Source organism: Triticum aestivum, chromosome 5D (assembly GCF_018294505.1).
Source record: "Triticum aestivum cultivar Chinese Spring chromosome 5D, IWGSC CS RefSeq v2.1, whole genome shotgun sequence".
Lineage (NCBI taxonomy): Eukaryota > Viridiplantae > Streptophyta > Magnoliopsida > Poales > Poaceae > Triticum > Triticum aestivum.
This window is the reverse complement of record NC_057808.1, coordinates 542,690,679-542,701,144: the sequence shown is the minus strand read 5'-3', so window position 1 is coordinate 542,701,144 and position 10,466 is coordinate 542,690,679.

Sequence of the window (10,466 nt, the reverse complement as noted above, 5' to 3'; positions counted from 1 at the left end):
ATACCTGCCATCCATAAACCACGAACTCAGCACACATTCCGTCTTCCAGATGTCGTCGATGCAGACCACAATCTGCATCCGCTCCTGAACTACCTCCCAAGCTCCATGCCAACGTTGGAGCAAACTTCGTCGCAACGGAGGAGCCCGAGGACACAGGTCAACCACGAGGATGGCGTCGCCGCCACGCCATCCTTACTTGAACCAACTGGTTTCCAAATCCATCCACAACGATAGGACTGAATGCTTCGTCAGGGAAGGATCCGAAGAATCTTTATTCAGCGTCATCATTGTCACCGCCGAGATTATTGAGAAGTGCAACCATCACATATTCCATAAGATAAATACGTATGCATGTAAAAGTACAACTTGATTATACTAAAAAGTGCAACGTCAATGTATCAAAAACTGCAATGCAAGAAAAAAAATCAAGATACAATAGTACGATTCACGCACATTAAATCATGCAATTTTACTATGACCAAAAATATAAGATATTTTTTAGCATTATTAAGGAAACAATTAGTAACTTTAGAGAAAGTAAATACAAAATATATTTATATTAAAAAAATTGATAAGGTTGTTTTTTCATTCCTTTTTGTTTTTGATATAATTGTTGTTATACTTAAAATAAAATAATTAATACATGAAAAGATGATAAGACAAATAAACAAAGAACAGTAAAGTAAAAAAAAGGCACATAATATGGCATGAAATGCTCCAAATAGAAAACTTGACCACTAAGTACGCTTTCTTCAAGGAAAAAAAAGAACGACGGAAAAGATCCTTTCCTAAGCAGGTACATGAACTCGATCTGGCCCAAATGGAAGAATAAAAATTAGAGGAGACACTGGGCCCAAAGCAGATAAAAGAAAAATCCCAGAGTGGGATGTTCCTCCCAAAAATGTAGCAAATAGGTTTTTGGCACGAATCTTGACACTAATCCAACCGTGATCAGGTCGACTGAGACTTACGAAATTCTCAGTCGCCTGAGAATTAGCTAATCCGTGTGGCTTTTTAGGGAATGCGTCAGTTATTTCTAAATATTATACTACCAAACAACACGTGTTGTGCATTCGCAAAAAAAAAACATGTGTTGTGTCCAGCAACATACTATGTGGTTGTTTGGTTGTCCGGATTATAGAGAACCAGTTCTCCCTAAGCATGCATGACTTCTGGTGTGACAACCTCAGATCTTGTTTGGATTACCTAACTAATCTATGGATTGCAAAAACAAAGTTGTTGCACAAAAACAAGCTTTATGTATAGTAGATTGCAACAACCTGCTGATCCAAACTAGAAACTGCACATGCTTATCTTGACAAAGAAACTAATCAAAATTGGTTTTCCTAAAATCTTCCAAAAGTTTGTTTACCAAAATCCTGCATCTAATTCTCAGTACAAAACACCACTATATAGTCGATCCATACCTCTGTGGATCCTGCGGGCCATTAGCGTTAGAGATGAGAATCATGTATGCGTCCGGTTGCACACACTTTTTTCTCTAAATTGGAATTGTATATGTTTTGTGCAAAAGCTCTTGATGGACCGAAATTGGTAGAACCAAAAAACAGTAGTAACAAAACATGTTTTATATATGATGTGGCTTGGTTTATGGATTGGTGTGGGTTTGGTGAATCCCTTGTTTGACTAACAAAACATGTTTTATATATGATCAAAAGCATATCACTATGTCCTTATTCTAATAAAATTTATAAACATATATCTTAAAGTCATATAAATCATGCTTTGTTAGTTTAAACACCTAAGAACTTACCAGAACTATAAACCTGGGCGGAGGGAGTGCCGAAAATGTATAAGCATAATCTCACGATCCGAGTTACGATGAGACTCACTCCCCGAAACCAACCATGTAATAATTATCAAGTGGGTGCAGCATTTTTATTAAATTATTACTATGCTTTTGATACCCGATTAGACAACTCATAGTGGAAATAACATAGATAGTAATATGCATGCCATAGGGTTCCTCCGCCTCCCGCCGGCGCCGCCGCCGATCCACCTTGTCTTTGGTGGTCTTAGGGCCATGGGGGCGCGGCGGATCCCGGCCTTTGCCGGTGGGAGGGCTCCGTTTTTAGATGTGTTTTCGAGTTTTGTTAGGGTTTGTGTCCTGCTCAGGAAGGCGAGGCGGGGAGGCACCCTGAAGATGGAATAAGGTTCTCCCCGCCTAGCCCTCGTTCCGATGGTGCATCTAACATCTGAAGGAAATATGCCCTAGAGGCAATAATAAATTTGTTATTTATTTCCTTATTACATGATAAATGTTTATTATTCATGCTAGAATTGTATTAACCGGAAACATAGACATAGTGTCACTAGTATGCCTCTACTTGACTAGCTCGTTAATCGAAGATGGTTGAGTTTCCTAAGCCATAGACATGAGTTGTCATTTGATTAACGGGATCACATCATTAGGAGAATGATGTGATTGACTTGACCCATTCCGTTAGCTTAGCACTTGATCGTTTAGTATGTTGCTATTGCTTTCTTCATGACTTATACATGTTCCTATGACTATGAGATTATGCAACTCCCGTTTATCGGAGGAACACTTTGTGTGCTACCAAACGTCACAACGTAACTGGGTGATTATAAAGGTGCTCTACAGGTGTCTCCGAAGGTACTTGTTGAGTTGGCGTATTTCGAGATTAGGATTTGTCACTCCGATTGTCGGAGAGGTATCTCTGGGCCCTCTCGGTAATGCACATCACTATAAGCCTTGCAAGCAATGTGACTGATGAGTTAGTTGCGGGATGATGCAGTACGGAACGAGTAAAGAGACTTGCCGGTAACAAGATTGAAATAGGTATTGAGATACCAACGATCGAATCACGGGCAAGTAACACACCGATGACAAAGGGAACAACGTATGTTATTATGCGGTTTGACCGATAAAGATCTTCATAGAATATGTAGGAGCCAATATGAGCATCCAGGTTCCGCTATTGGTTATTGACCGGAGACATGTCTCGGTCATGTCTACATAGTTCTCGAACCCGTAGGGTCCGCGCGCTTAAAGTTTCGATGACGATTGTATTATGAGTTTTTGTGTTTTGATGTACCGAAGGTAGTTCGGAGTCCCGGATGTGATCACGGACATGACGAGGAGTCTCGAAATGGTCGAGACGTAAAGATCGATATATTGGATGAGTATGTTCGGACACCGGAATGGTTTCGGGGAGTTTCGGACATATACCGGAGTACAGGGGGGTTACCGAAACCCCCCGGGGAGACTAATGGGCCTATTGGGCCCTAGTGGAGAAGAGGAGGGGCGGCCAAGGGCAGCCGCGCGCCCCCTTCCCCCCTGTCCGAATTGGACAAGGAGGGGGCGGCGCCCCCCTTTCCTTTCCCCCTCTCTCTCCTTCCCTCTCCTCTCCTACTCCCACTTGGAAGGGGGGAGTCCTACTCCCGGTGGGAGTAGGACTCCTCATGGGGCGCGCGTAGGGAGGCTGGCCCCCTCCCCCTCCTCCACTCCTTTATATACGGGGAGGGGGCACTCCTTGGAGACACAGCAATTGATCTCTTGATCTCTTAGCCGTGTGCGGTGCCCCCCTCCACCATATTCCACCTCGGTCATATCGTAGCAGTGCTTAGGCGAAGCCCTGCGCCGGTAGCAACATCATCACCGTCATCACGCCGGCGTGCTGACGGAACTCTCCCATGAAGCTCTGCTGGATCAGAGTTCGCGGGACGTCATTGAGCTGAACGTGTGCTGAACTCGGAGGTGCCGTGCGTTCGGTACTTGGATCGGTCGGATCGTGAAGACGTATGACTACATCAACCGCGTTGTGCTAACGCTTCCGCTTTCGGTCTACGACGGTACGTGGACACACTCTCCCCTCTCATTGCTATGCATCACCATGATCCTGTGTGTGCGTAGGAAAATTTTGAAATTACTACGTTCCCCAAAAGTGGCATCCGAGCCAGGTTTTATGCGTAGATGTTATATGCACGAGTAGAACACAAGTGAGTTGTGGATGATACAAGTCATACTGCTTACCAGCATGTCATACTTCGGTTCGGCGGTATTGTTGGATGAAGCGGCTCGGACCGACATTACGCGTACGCTTACGCGAGACTGGTTCTACCGACGTGCTTTGCACACAGGTGGCTGGCGGGTGACAGTTTCTCCAACTTTAGTTGAACCGAGTGTGGCTACACCCGGTCCGAGAGAAGGTTAAAACATCACTAACTTGACGAACTATCGTTGTGGTTTTGATGCGTAGGTAAGAACGGTTCTTGCTCAGCCCGTAGCAGCCACGTAAAACTTGCAACAACAAAGTAGAGGACGTCGAACTTGTTTTTGCAGGGCATGTTGTGATGTGATATGGTCAAGACATGATGCTATATTTTATTGTATGAGATGATCATGTTTTGTAACCGAGTTATCGGCAACTGGCAGGAGCCATATGGTTTTCGCTTTATGGTATGCAATGCAATCGCCCTGTAATGCTTTACTTTATCACTAAGCGGTAGCAATAGTCGTAGAAGCAATAGTTGGTGAGACGACAACGATGCTACGATGGAGATCAAGATGTCGCGTTGGTGACGATGGTGATCATGACGGTGCTTCAAGATGGAGATCACAAGCACAAGATGATGATGGCCATATCATATCACTTATATTGATTGCATGTGATGTTTATCTTTTATGCATCTTATTTTGCTTGGATCGACGGTAGCATTATAAGATGATCTCTCACTAAATTTCAAGATATAAGTGTTCTTCCTGAGTATGCACCGTTGCGAAAGTTCTTCGTGCTGAGACACCACGTGATGATCAGGTGTGATAGGCTCTACGTTCAAATACAACGGGTGCAAAACAGTTGCACACGCGGAATACTCAGGTTAAACTTGACGAGCCTAGCATATGCAGATATGGCCTCGGAACACTGGAGACCGAAAGATCGAGCGTGAAGCATATAGTAGATATGATCAACATAGTGATGTTCACCATTGAAAACTACTCCATCTCACGTGATGATCGGACATGGTTTAGTTGATTTGGATCACGTGATCACTTAGATGATTAGAGGGATGTCTATCTAAGTGAGAGTTCTTAAGTAATATGATTAATTTAACTTTAATTTATCATGAACTTAGTCCTGATAGTATTTTGCAAATAATGTTGTAGATCAATAGCTCACGTTGTTGCTTCCCTATGTTTTATATATGTTCCTAGAGAAAACTAAGTTGAAAGATGATAGTAGCAATGATGCGGACTTGGTCTGTGATCTGAGGTTTATCCTCATTGCTGCACAGAAGAATTATGTCCTTGATGCACCGCTAAGTGACAAACCTATTGCAGGAGCATATGTAGATGTTATGAACGTTTGGCTAGCTCAATATGATGACTACTTGATAGTTTAGTGCACCATGCTTAACGGCTTAGAATTGGGACTTCAAAGACGTTTTGAACATCATGGACCATATGAGATGTTCCAAGAGTTGAAGTTAATATTTTAAGCAAATACCCGAGTTGAGAGATATGAAGTCTCCAACAAGTTCTATAGCTAAAAGGTGGAGGAGAATAGCTCAAGCAGTGAGCATGTGCTCAGATTGTCTGGATACTACAATCGCTTGAATCAAGTGGGAGTTAATCTTCCAGATAAAATAGTGATTGACAGAATTCTCTAGTCACCATCACCAAGTTAGTAGAACTTCGTGATGAACTATAGTATGCAAGGGATGACGAAAACGATTCCCGAGTTTTTGATGATGATGAAATCGATGAAGGTAGAAATCAAGAAAGAGCATCAAGTGTTGATGGTTGACAAGACCACTAGTTTCAAGGAAAAGGGCAAAGGGAAGAAGGGGAACTTCAAGATGAACGGAAAGCAAGTTGCTGCTCAAGTGAAGAAGCCCAAGTCTGGACCTAAGCCTGAGAGTAAGTGCTTCTACTGCAAAGGGACTGGTCACTGGAAGCGGAATTGCCCCAAGTATTTGGCGGATAAGAAGAATGGCAAAGTGAACAAAGGTATATTTGATATACATGTTATTGATGTGTACCTTACTAGTGTTTATAGCAACCCCTCAGTATTTGATACTAGTTCAGTTGCTCAGATTAGTAACTCGAAACGGGAGTTGCAGAATGAACAGAAACTAGTTAAGGGCAAGGTGACGATGTGTGTTGGAAGTAGTTCCAAGATTGATATGATCATCATCGCACACTCCCTATACTTTCGGGATTAGTGTTGAACCTAAATAAGTGTTATTTGGTGTTTGCGTTGAGCATGAATATGATTTCATCATGTTTATTGCAATACGGTTATTCATTTAAATTAGAGAATAATTGTTGTTCTGTTTACATGAATAAAACCTTCTATGGTCATACACCCAATAAAAATGGTTTGTTGGATCTCGATCGTAGTGATACACATATTCATAATATTGAAGCCAAAAGATGCAAAGTTAATAATGATAGTGCAACTTATTTGTGGCACTGCCGTTTAGGTCATATTGGTGTAAGGCGCATGAAGAAACTCCATGCTGATGGGATTTTGGAATCACTTGATTATGAATCACTTGATGCTTGCGAACCATGCCTTATGGGCAAGATGACTAAGACTCCGTTCTCCGGAACAATGGAGCGAGCAACTGACTTACTGGAAATAATACATACTGATGTATGCAATCCGATGAGTATTGAGGCTCACGGCGGGTATCGTTATTTTCTGACCTTCACAGATGATTTGAGCAGATATGGGTATATCTACTTAATGAAACATAAGTCTGAAACATTTGAAAAGTTCATATAATTTCAGAGTGAAGTCATCGTAACAAGAAAAGTTTCTACGATCTGATCGTGGAGGAGAATATTTGAGTTACGAGTTTGGTCTTCATTTGAAACAATGCGGAATAGTTTCGCAACTCGCGCCATCCGGAACACCACAGCGTAATGGTGTGTACGAACATCGTAACCGTACTTTATTGGATATGGTGCAATCTATGATGTCTCTTACCGATTTACCAGTATCGTTTTGGGGTTATGCATTAGAGACAGCTGCATTCACGATTAATAGGGCACCATCTAAATCCGTTGAGATGACACCATATGAACTGTGGTTTGGCAAGAAACCCAAGTTGTCGTTTCTTAGAATTTGGGGTTGCGATGCTTATGTGAAAAATTTCAACCTGATAAGCTCGAACCCAAATCGGAGAAGTGCGTCTTCATAGGATACCCAAAAAGAAAATATTGGGTACACCATCTATCACAGATCCGAAGGCAAGACATTAGTTGCTAAATTTGGATCCTTTCTAGAGAAGGAGTTTCTCTCGAAAGAAGTGAGTGGGAGGAAAGTAGAACTTGATGAGGTAATTGTACCTTCTCTCGAATTGAAAAGTAGCTCATCACTGAAATCAGTTCCAGTGATGCCTACACGAATTAGTGAGGAAGTTAATGATGATGATCATGAAACTTCAGATCAAGTTACTACCGAACCTCATAGGTCAACCAGAGTAAGATCCGCACCAGAGTTGTACGGTAATCCTATTCTGGAGGTCATGTTACTAGACCATGACGAACCTACGAACTATGAGGAAGCGATGATGAGCCCAGATTCCGCGAAATGGTCTGAGGCCATGAAATCTGAGATAGGATCCATGTGTGAGAACAAAGTATGGACTTTGGTTGACTTGCCCGATGATCGGCAAGCCATAGAAAATAAATGGATCTTCAAGAGGAAGACGGACGCTGATAGTAGAGTTACTATCTACAAAGCTAGACTTGTCAAAAAGGGTTTTTGACAAAGTTCAAGGTGTTGACTACGATGAGATTTTCTCACTCGTATCGATGCTTAAAGTCTGTCCGAATCATGTTAGCAATTGCCGCATTTTATGAAATCTAGCAACTGGATAACAAAACTGCAATCCTTAATGGACTTATTAAAGAAGAGTTGTATATGATACAACCAGAAGGTTTTTTCGATCCTAAAGGTGCTAACAAAATATGCAAGCTCAAGCGATCCATCTGTGGACTGGTGCAAGCATCTCAGAGTTGGAATATACGCTTTGATGAGTTGATCAAAGCATATAGTTTTATACAGACTTGCGGTGAAGCCTGTATTTACAAGAAAGTGAGTGGGAGCACTACAGCATTTCTGATAAGTATATGTGAATGACATATTGTTGATCGGAAATAATGTAGAATTTTCTGGAAAGCATAAAGGAGTATTTGAAAGGAGTTTTTTCAAAGAAAGACCTTGGTGAAGCTGCTTACATATTGAGCATCAAGATCTAGAGATAGATCAAGACGCTTGATAAGTTTTTTCAATGAGTACATACCTTGACAAGATTTTGAAGTGGTTCAAAATGCAACAGGCAAAGAAAGAGTTCTTGCCTGTGTTACAAGGTGTGAAATTGAGTAAGACTCAAAACCCAACCACGGCAGAAAATAGAGAGAGAATGAAAGTCATTCCCTATGCCTCAGCCATAGGTTCTATAAAGTATGCCATGCTGTGTACCAGACCTATTGTATACTCTACACTGAGTTTGGCAAGGGAGTACAATAGTGATCTAGGAGTAGATCACTGGACAGCGGTCAAAGATATCCTTAGTGGAATAAGGATATGTTTCTCGATTATGGAGGTGACAAAAGGTTCGTCGTAAAGGGTTACGTCGATGCAAATTTTGACAATGATCCAGATGACTCTAAGTCTCAATCTGGATGCATATTGAAAGTGGGAGCAATTAGCTAGAGTAGCTCCGTGCAGAGCATTGTTGACATAGAAATTTGCAAAATACATACGGATCTGAATGTGGCAGACCCGTTGACTAAACTTCTCTCACAAGCAAAACATGATCACACCTTAGTACTCTTTGGGTGTTAGTCACATAGCGATGTGAACTAGATTATTGACTCTAGTAAACCCTTTGGGTGTTGGTCACATGACGATGTGAACTATGGGTGTTAATCACATGGTGATGTGAACTATTGGTGTTAAATCACATGGCGATGTGAACTAGATTATTGACTCTAGTGCAAGTGGGAGACTGAAGGAAATATGCCCTAGAGGCAATAATAAATTTGTTATTTCTTTCCTTATTACATGATAAATGTTTATTATTCATGCTAGAATTGTATTAACCGGAAACATAGACATAGTGTCACTAGTATGCCTCTACTTGACTAGCTCGTTAATCGAAGATGGTTGAGTTTCCTAAGCCATAGACATGAGTTGTCATTTGATTAACGGGATCACATCAATAGGAGAATGATGTGATTGACTTGACCCATTCCGTTAGCTTAGCACTTGATCGTTTAGTATGTTGCTATTGCTTTCTTCATGACTTATACATGTTCCTATGACTGTGAGAATATGCAACTCCCGTTTATCGGAGGAACACTTTGTGTGCTACCAAACGTCACAACGTAACTGGGTGATTATAAAGGTGCTCTACAGGTGTCTCCGAAGGTACTTGTTGAGTTGGCGTATTTCGAGATTAGGATTTGTCACTCCGATTGTCGGAGAGGTATCTCTGGGCCCTCTCGGTAATGCACATCACTATAAGCCTTGCAAGCAATGTGACTAATGAGTTAGTTGTGGGATGATGCAGTACGGAACGAGTAAAGAGACTTGCCGGTAACAAGATTGAACTAGGTATTGAGATACCAACGATCGAATCACGGGCAAGTAACACACCGATGACAAAGGGAACAACGTATGTTGTTATGCGGTTTGACCGATAAAGATCTTCATAGAATATGTAGGAGCCAATATGAGCATCCAGGTTCCGCTATTGGTTATTGACCGGAGACATGTCTCGGTCATGTCTACATAGTTCTCGAACCCGTAGGGTCCGCACGCTTAAAGTTTCGATGACGATTGTATTATGAGTTTTTGTGTTTTGATGTACCGAAGGTAGTTCGGAGTCCCGGATGTGATCACGGACATGACGAGGAGTCTCGAAATGGTCGAGACGTAAAGATCGATATATTGGATGACTATGTTCGGACACCGGAATGGTTTCGGGGAGTTTTGGACATATACCGGAGTACCGGGGGGTTACCGAAACCCCCCGGGGAGACTCATGGGCCTATTGGGCCCTAGTGGAGAAGAGGAGGGGCGGCCAAGGGCAGCCGCGCGCCCCCTTCCCCCCAGTCCGAATTGGACAAGGAGGGGGCGGCGCCCCCCTTTCCTTTCCCCCTCTCTCTCCTTCCCTCTCCTCTCCTACTCCCACTTGGAAGGGGGGAGTCCTACTCCCAGTGGGAGTAGGACTCCTCATGGGGCGCGCCTAGGGAGGCCGGCCCCATCTCCCTCCTCCACTCCTTTATATACGGGGAGGGGGCACCCCTTGGAGACACAACAATTGATCTCTTGATCTCTTAGCCGTGTGCGGTGCCCCCCTCCACCATATTCCACCTCGATCATATCGTAGCGGTGCTTAGGCGAAGCCCTGCGTCGGTAGCAACATCATCACCGTCATCACGCCGTCGTGCTGACGGAACT